The sequence below is a fragment of the Macrobrachium rosenbergii genome, chromosome 14 (genome assembly GCF_040412425.1).
Source record: "Macrobrachium rosenbergii isolate ZJJX-2024 chromosome 14, ASM4041242v1, whole genome shotgun sequence".
Taxonomy (NCBI): Eukaryota; Metazoa; Arthropoda; class Malacostraca; order Decapoda; family Palaemonidae; genus Macrobrachium; species Macrobrachium rosenbergii.
Genome location: NC_089754.1, coordinates 2950681 through 2960680, shown reverse-complemented (window position 1 = coordinate 2960680; position 10000 = coordinate 2950681). Strand labels below are relative to the sequence as shown.

The window sequence follows — 10000 nt, the reverse complement described above, 5'->3', positions numbered from 1 at the left end:
ATTCCAACAACGCTGTGAGGTATGATCTTCTTCTTCTTCTTCTTCTTCTTCTTCTTCTTCTTCTTCTTCTTCTTCTTCTTCTTCTTAAGCAGCTGTTTCAGCGAAGGATTACGGCGCATGTGGCAAATCATTAATGACCTTTTTTCTAAAGTAAATGCTTTTGTCTGGAGATATGAGGCTGTGAAATCGGTAAGGTTTATATGCAATTGCTACATTGAATAAATAATTATACATATCTTTTATAATAATGCCACTGTCTTAATTATCAATATAGCTATTAGATACAGAGCCAATATAATTAGCTGGTGCAGCAAAATCCACGAATACATAAGAGAGAACCTAGCGGAAAGAGACTTACTGTTCGAATGTGAAATAAGGAAGTATGACAATGGTCAAATATGATTTAGATTTTCCGGTGTTAATTGTAAGCTCAATTTTGTCTGACTTTGAGGACTCAATTTCAGAAGGAATTTCAAATCTCTGTGCTTAAGGAACGTTTCCAGACATGAGCTTTCTTGGATGATGCGTTCCAGTTTTTGGCAAAGGAACCAACAGTTAAATGAAATTGCCATTTGCAATTACAATATGCTGTGATTAGGAAATAAAATGGCCATTGCTATGCTGAAAATTATGTAGTTCTAGAAGTGATAAATCGCAAAATCTAGAAGTGATAAAGCAGAAGAGATTCTTTAATAAGGCAAAAGAAGGTGTAAAAACAATTTATGCGTTCTGGTGTTATTGATTGTGTTTTGGAATGGGACTGGAAACTTCTGGAACAGTAAATTGGTTGCATCAAGTAGATGTATTCTTTGAAGATTCAAAGAGCTTCAAAGAGACCTAATGGGAGGTCAGTTGGTTCCAGTTATCATCATCTTTATTCTTAGTGCTTGGATTCCAGAGTATTTTGCAATACATTCACTCTCAATTTGGAATGGAACAGTTCTGATGGAAAGTATAGCAATAGTGAGCATGGTGGCCACTAGAGGTCACAGACTTTGATAATCAGTTTCTATATGTAGGACTCCTCCCCCCTCCACCCCCAACGTTTGTGTGATTTTTTGGGGGTTGGGGGTTGGGGTAAATGTGAACGTCTCTTGCAGTGTCCTAAAGATAAATTGGAAGATTTATCTCGCTTAGTATGTGGTGAAAATCAAAAAGTTTTTTGCACCAACTGGCCGAGATCTATACTGGCAAAAGTATACTTTGTCGCCTTTCTCTCGGGTGCCATTTTCTTAACGGAAGCACTAAAACCCGACAAAAATGATCATTCATAGAATTGCAGAATTGGGTTGGAAAAATTAGCACACGTAATACGCCTAGAAATGAAGAGCTTGGTTTATGTTAATAATAGATGTCATCATCAACATCATCATTGGCTCCTGTTATTGTACTGATTAAGGAAAGAGAAATAAAACACCGATTAAGGATTTATAAATACTAAAATAAATTGTTTAATAAATGGACAGTCTAATGATGATAATAATAATAATAGTAGTGTGAAATTTTAACATTCTTCATTGTCAGGATATACTGTACAGTAGGGCTGTACGATTCTTGGAAACACCAAGAAAGCCTGGCCTCTGTAGCATGATTTGAACCGATTCTTTACCCTGTAACTGATGTATAATCTTAGCTTTTAAAAGGATATAGTTTTTCCCAGAAAAGAAAAGAGTAATAAAAAAAGGACTTACTTCGAGTAAATAAATAAATGTGGCTGGTTTCTTTACAGCACGAAGGCTGCTGGATCATATCGGTGGAACAACGCAAACGGGAAAGCTTCCGTGGACATCCAAAGTCCCCTGACTCCTGACCTGTTCGAGGTCTGCGGAGACTTCGGAGGAAGGACTCTGAAGGCAGCTGTCGTGAACAACTGGCCCTTCTTCAAAATCATCCCTGTCGACGAGTCCAACGCCTTGCCTCACTCCGGCATCGACTGCAACGTCCTCAACAGCATTGCTGCAAAACTCAATTTCACGTGAGCGACTATTGCTTTGCTTTGCCTTTTGACCGCTGCTGAATCATTTGACAGATTAAGATGGGAACATTTTAACATATTCATCAGCTTCAGATAAGCTCAAGTCGTAGACAAGATAATTAGCATGCTTCTATCTGTAGTTACTTCTATACAAGATGATGTTCAGTTCTTCCTGCTTGCCGTTAGCCAACTCCAGGATTCTTTGTGCCTCTCGTACAAGACGCGATCCAGTGAGGGAAGAATAATGTTCTGATGGATAATGATGTGAATTTCCTCTTTATTTTAGGAAGTGGCTGTTTTCCTGGTTTATTTTGGTATTCTTGTAACTACTGATCGCCTCAATATAAGAACATGGCCACTGGTAAAATTGGAAGCTTTTAGTTTATGAAACAACTTACCTGGAACATTCAGTGAGCCATACTTTAGATGTTTAGTTCTGGTATTAATCTTTCATTCTAAATGAATACTAATCTCTTTCCTACTACTTCTGTTTTGACCTTTTTGTCAATCCTTTATTTTTCTCACACGCAACAATTTAAACATGACAATGCTGAAACACAGCCTGTTTAGACATCTGCAATCGTATGAGATTATGCATAGAAGAGTTGGGCTTCCGATTATTTACATATTACCTGATGGGGTGCTGAAGGTTGAGGGAAAAGGAGGGGCAAGGGAGAAGTGACTGTAAAGGATAGAATGGTAAGACCAGAATAACCCCCTCTCACAAAAAATGACAAAAATAAAAAAATAAACACATACTTAATTCTATATACAGTTTTTGTATATTTGTCTACCAATCTATTTTTAAAGTTATAAGTTGAAAATAGAACCCTGGGGCTCTTGGGAGGACCACAGCCAGACGGTACCATCACAGGCATGATTGGAATGTCGGCTCGGAGAAGTCGACTTTGCCATCAATGAAATCACTATTACAGGTAAGTGTATTTGTGTTCGTACGGCTCAAGTTTTGACGACGATTACTTTATTAAGTCAAAAGACACCGTGATGAAGTTCAGCTTGATTAAGTTATTGTCTGTTCAGAGTCCAGGGAAACCGTTGTTGACTTCACCAAGCCTTACTTTCTGGAATCGACGACCATCGTTACGCGTGCGCCTGCGCAACTGAGCAAAGCCAGCCCATTTTCACACCTTTCACTTTACTGGTAAGAAGTTAGAAATCATAAAAGAGAAAATATCAGCAATATTTCGTAATTTCCTTAAATCAGTTTTTGAAATGTTCACAGCTTCCTGTAACTGTTTAGAAAAATGATTTAAACTGAAACTGAAACAGTAAAGTGTAACAGAACACAAAGGATAGGTGGTGGTTGGTTGGATTATGCCAACACAAACCCTTATCCTAACAAGAGCGACAAGGATTGAAAGGGCTCAGGAGGCTTGGTGAAGACCTCTGGAATCTGCCCAACTAGCAGACACAAGTAACAGTTGACTGATATCCCAAAATCTCTTAGGACTTCTCGTAACCGAAAGTGTCCCCATTTTCTCAGGTGTGGTTGGTGCTAGCGCTGGCTATGGTTCTCATCGGACCATTGCTGAACCTTTTCAGCTGGGTGATGGAGCAATATATGTATACACCTCCCGACAGTTCCCTCCAGATGTTTACCTTCAACATGTTTAGGAACATGGTCCTCCAAGGCAACATGATTGTCACTGAACATTGGCCCCATAGATTCATCTTCCTATTCTGGTATCTCTTCTGCTTCTATATTTATGGTAAGGCTTTGAAGGCACTACGGTGTATGTCACTTCCTATCTCATTATGATTGATTCCACTTCTGTAATTTATGCCCCTGCTGCTACTTTCCTCGAGGGGTTTCTCTAATCAATATTAACTGGAAACCGTGGGTGTGTCCTGCTATTTTTTATTTCTTTTGTCAATATCAAGACTATATTTCAGGTTATAAAACTAGATGAGCTCTATCCGAGACACAAGACACATTTTATCTTTCATGTGAGCTGATGTCTTACTTCAGCACTTTCAGGCCTTAAGGGTTGATGTATAATTTATGACAGGTCTTCACATGCTAACTATTATTCTCTAGATTTAATGTTTACGAATAGTGAGCCCCATAGCGTCTGTTACCCAGTTGAGGGGAAATTCCATTGTTTACCTGTTTTTACAAAGTCAAGAGGACCCGTTTATTGGTAGTTTGACAGTGACCGCATCAAAAGGCTACTGGTAGTGAATATTTGTATCTACTCACCCTGCATCTCTCTCTCTCTCTCTCTTTCTCTCTCTCTCTCCAAGTCTACAGTGAAACAAGCTTTATCCAAAATAATTTATTTAACAAAATCTAACATAAATAGATTGCAAGAAATAAGAGATGAAGTAAAATGGAATACTAATGTTCCTCAAAAGATCAATCATATTACAGTCTATCATATCTAACTAATTATTGTCTTTACATTGTTAACTCACAATAGGTCAAAATAAGTCAAAGTCCAGTACATTCCCCATGAGTACATCTTTAACCTCTTTCTCAGTGAAACATCTGAAGAAGTCAAACGAATCCTTTATTAAACAAAATGCTTAAAAAGTAAAGATAGTAAATTCCTCCCATGTTACTTATAAAGTACACACAATATAATAAATGCTTGACACAAGAGACAATATGTAAATGGAATAAGCAATCTACAGTTTGGGAATCAAACGTGGCTCCTACCTCAAACAGCAATGTTCACAGTCTTAACTGATAGGTCTCGAACCACAGACTCTTCACTGAAGACCTTTAATAATGTTCAGTGTTGGTCTTCGAATGATCATTTTTCTTATAACTAATCCCTTCACCCTGGGACTCCACCCAAAAGAAACACACATACGCATTAACCTATACCGGAACCTGGACATTTCCAGCGAATGCCCTCATGTAGTCGTGTGGCGAGTTCCCACGTCTTCAGAATACCTGATGTAACAGTTTTACTTAATTAGAAAAAGAGTCAGATAACAGCTAAACATCCTCTCAAGGTTTTTCAGAATTTTTTTCACCAAACTTATTAATGAAACATCTATTGTGTATTGTGATTTATAAAATACTTGTGACCTATAAGCTTTTCACATACAATATCTCCATCAAATAATCCTCGTTTATATTGATCTAAACTCAGTTAAGATTTTAGAAGTAGATTATTCAGCAACACAGGACCTATCAGATGATGTGTGAAGACACCTCCAATCACTAACCCATGAAAAGCAACACTAGGAACGGGAGTTCATCATTTTAACCATTTCAAGTTGGTTGGGAGAGTTATCGCACAAGTAGAATCGCCTGGAAATTCATCTAATCACACATTTCCACCAATAATTTTGACCATTTGCACTTGCACCAGGTCCCACCATATCACTGTTTTGCAAAGATTTTATCCAACCATGTTGTTCTTCAGTGTTTAGTGCAGGTTTACCCTTCTGCAGCTTGTCTCACCATCACGTCTTAGATCATTTCACCATCAGCGTCACCATCCCTGGTATCATGTACTTCCCAGCACATACTATACATATCCTGTCCATCATAGCCTTTGGGATTTAATGGAATTTTGTGGTTAATGTTTGTTGTGTCGCCTAAACTCATAATCAATGTAGGGGGAGTAGTGCTGTCAGTGCACCTCATGCAGTGCACTGTTGGCATTACTTAAGGTTCTTTGCAGTGTGCCTTCGGCCCCTACCTGCAACCCTTTCATTCCTTTTACAGTACCTCCATTCATATCCTCTTTCTTCCACCTAACTTTCCACCCTCTCTAATAATTGATTCTTAGCGCAACTGCGAGCTTTCCCTATTACACCTTCCAAACCTTTTCACTGTGAATTTCTGTTTCAGCGCTGAATGACCTCCACAGGTCCCAGTGCTTGGCCTTTGGCCTAAATTCTATAATAAATTCAATTCAATCCTCCTTTCAGTAACAGAAAGGGAGGAATGTCTAGTATCCAAATTGTATGTCTAAACCTTTTCTGCCCAATAGCAGTAAAAGGATGTTAGAATTGGGAGCTGTCTCTTAGCGCTTAAAACAGAAACCTTTTGTTTCAGAGAAGAGCAATATGGAGAAGCAGTCTATACTGGGTGTTTCGAAATTAGAGGCCCCCCCCCTCCACAGAACAAATGGAAAGTTATGAAGTTTTCTGCTATAGCCTATCTCCAAGTCCATTATTTTAAGTTTCTATTACATTTCTATTTTTCATTTTACATTTCTTGTATTTTCAGACTGAGTGACGGAGTTAGATACGTTCCATGACTAATGATCCTTTGTTAAAAACTGGAACTCCAGACTGGAGGAATCAGATGGATTGACCGAATCCAGGCTATAACCTTCAGAGAGGCCAGGGATGCTGTATATCGCATCCTTCATTTCACGTTCCTGGATAGCTGAATACATTAAAAGAGATGAATCTTTCTTGTTAAAAGAAACTGGAACAAAATCCATATGACTGTCATCAAGTTGTGAAAGATGTTTGAGAATCTTGAAGGCCTGAAGTCCTTTCTCAGTAGTCAAAAGACATCTTAGCTGAGGCAGTGGGTAGACCGAGAAAGTCTTTACTTAAAATTGGTGCTTGAACTAGAGCAAAGGGGAAAGAAAAAGAGAATGTCAATAATATAGTGCTGTATATCGTGAGTTGAAAAATCTGTATCAAGCCATTTCATGTTATCAGCAAGCCCAACACCACTCAGCAACAGAGAGAAGACCGTGCATGGTTTTGTGGTTCATTTCTTAAAGATTGAGATGAAGCTGACTTTCTCCATGTTGCCGCATCAGATGAATTCTTCATTTACACAGTCAAGGAAGCCAAACATAAAAATGACATCATTTGGGCTGCAAAGTTGGATGATATCAGCGATGACGTATGCTATCACAATCTAAATGAAATTTTAAAGTTGTGAAATTTCCTGAATGTTTGGGAATTTTTCTGTTTCACAGCCAAACGGTTAATGTGGATCATCAAAGAAAAAGGACAGTCATGGAATGGCGAATACTTCAGAGAAACTGTGCTACTGGAGGTCATTTTCCTCCCCTTAAAGATCCTGAACATGTGTTATCTGTTGAAGAAGTCATATTTTTGCATGATAAGGCACCATGTTTCAAGGCTCTTCAGACACAGGAGCTGCTTCGGAACAGTGGTATCGATTTCTTCTTGTCAAGTGAATTTCCAGGTAGCTCCCCTGACCTTAATGTGTGTGAAAACATTGGTAGTATCTTAAAGGATTGTGTTGAAGCGTGCACAGTGAACTATGATGGTATTACAAGCCTCGACGACCTGCGAAGAGAAGTGACCGAAGGTGCTCAGGGAAATGAAGTTTGAGTGTCAGCTTTTTTTGCGATTTGCTGAAATCATACCCCCTCAAGAATGCAGGCTGCAGTACAGGTAGATGGAGGCCACACAAAATATTAAATACTCAGAGAGAAACTTGAATAAATACCAGTTCTGAATTACTTTTGTTTTTGTCCACATCAATTTTAGTTTATGCTGTAGAGGGGGGGGGGGGGGCTCTAATTTCGAAATACCCTGTAGTGTGCTTTGTCGGGCAACCTTTACTGGTGACCTGGAAGAGGGAAGTAAATTTAAATACCCGAGAGAGAAACATAGTTTCGAACACTGAGGCGAGAGCAGAATTCGGGAATTTTTGAGGGACAAGCTCACATCTTTGGAACTCATTAAATCTACGATACATCCGCGAAAGAAGACAGTCCCCATAACGTTGTTATAAATAACCCAGTTAAATTAGCTTCATATTTTCTCTCGTTATCAGCTATTTAATCAGGAAACATGATGAGAAAAGAATAAGACATTCTTTATCAGACGACAAGGGTGCGTCGCTAACAAAGCATTCAGTAACAGACGTTTCTAACCATTTCTCTGCAGCCTTGTACCAAGGGACGTTGACAGCTGTATTAGCAGTGCCACAGTTCGAGAAACCCATTGACTCCCTGAACGACCTCTTGGCCTCCATGAAGAAAGGGAGAATTTACCTTGTCGGTACCGTATGCCACGAGCAACGAGTTCATCTTCAAGGTGGGTTTTCGGTAACACTAAAATGTCTAAAACATTCCAGCGTTGAGTGTCTGAGTTCCTCTGAAGTCAGTGTACAAATAGTTTTTGGGGTAAAGCAAATAAAACAGTGTGTTAACATCATATTTCTGTGCAGATTAGCATATTGGGTTGTTAGAGGTAGGAACAGTTATTTAGAGATTATTTTGTCTGTTGTAATTAATGAAATCATCAATAAAAGACTATCAATGAAATTACTCATACAAAAACAGCCCTGTCTCACTTAACCAGGAGGCCACCCGGGATTTACAAGAATATCTGGGACTTGTTTAACAAAGCTAACTACGTGAAAAACGGCGACGAGGGGATTCACAAAGTAAGTATGCTTATTAATAAATAGAGAGAGAGAGAGAGAGAGAGAGAGAGAGAGAGAGAGAGAGAGAGAGAGAGAGAGAGAGAGAGAGAGAGAGAATAAATGTAAATTTCCCAAGCATGAGAAGGAAGGACTAAAAACAGACAGAGAAACTGCTGACAAGGCAAGAGGTGTTGCAACAAAGGCGCGGGTGAGTGTTCGTGCAACATGAGCTGGTGAATTACGATTTTTAATAGCTTTGTGGGAGTCACTGTCGAGATTCTTTATTTTGAGATTAGTTGTCGATACTGTAACCTGTTGTGTATCCAATTTGAAAAGAAGTGCAATGCATCTACATGGATGAGAAAGTTTTGCATGTTCAAAGCTTCCGGAAAGATCGGAACAGTTTTAAAACTTACTTACGAATATATTTTCCTTACAATCTGCCATTTGTAACCTCACTCGTAATCTTTCTTCTGGCTTTAGGTGTTGTCAGGAAAGTTTGATTTTGTAAATGCCATGCTAGCAACCGAAATTCGTGCAACAAGGGAAGGCCGAGAAAAGTTTTACTTAACGACAAAGCTTCTACCCTCAGGTACGGGATGGCTCTAAATAGTGGAGCTCCTTATAAAAAGAGTCTTCGATAGAGCGTGAGTATTCCTTTTGCAGATCTTTAGTGCCAGTTTCACAAATTTGTTTTAACAAGAATTTGAGACTGATTGCAGAAACTGCTTTTCTGGGGAAGATATTATTATGGCCTATGAACAGAAAAACTATTTGATAATAATGATAATAGTTCAAAATATTTGTCTTGCCTGCCTAAACCTAAGGGTAACAAAGACCCTGAATTTATCCCAGGTTATCGCAACTGACAGAAGCTGGTTTGATAGCCAAATGGACACGCGATGAAGTGAATTCGGTGAAAGGGGCGGCGCGAGTGATGAAGAGACCAGTGAGGACAGTGGGCCCGGTGCACTTACTCTGTGCACTTGCAGGCAGCTTTCTTCATTTTGGCCCTGGGGATAGCAACTCTGCCGTAGTTCTCCTCTTTGAAAAACAGGCGTGTTGCCTTCTGAGCAAATCTGGTAAGGCTTTACTATCAAAAATGTGTAAGTATTCAGTCACTATGGTCTTCTTCTTCTTCTTCTTCTTCTTCTTCTTCTTCTTCTTCTTCTTCTCTTCTTCTTCTTCTTCTCTTCTTCTCTTCAATACACACAATAATAATAATAATAATAATAATAATAATAATAATAATAATACAAACTGGTTTGTTTCTCATCTCAGACTTGGAGTTCGACCAAAACGGTAATCCATCCATGAGCCAGCAAGATAGTTCTATCCTGACGGAACCTTGCCTTAAGAGTAGATACAGAATTTAACAACTGCGTCGTCTCAGCAAAGGATATTTTACTCTTCCGTAAACAGTGACTCATGGAAGAATTGAAGCCCCTTTGGCATATCCTGTGTAAAAGCACCCCATCAATATTTACGCATCGTAAATTCCAGGATTTCATTGGAAAGCTGTTGTGTGTTCATAGATGCAGCTTCTTGAATTTAGAATATTTGTGTTTTCTGCTTCTTTTTTTCTATAGACTCACCGGACGAAGCAGATTTGCTCCTTCAATACATCTGCAACTTAGCTCTAATTTTCCGAAGCAACGACCAGTTTAGACAGTATGTGT

At 39.0% G+C, this 10000-nt stretch overlaps 1 pseudogene; it reads left to right on the top strand.

Annotated features, from left to right (window-relative positions):
• Positions 1-10000, top strand: part of LOC136845661 (glutamate receptor ionotropic, delta-1-like) — a 10087-nt pseudogene that overhangs the window by 55 nt on the left and 32 nt on the right.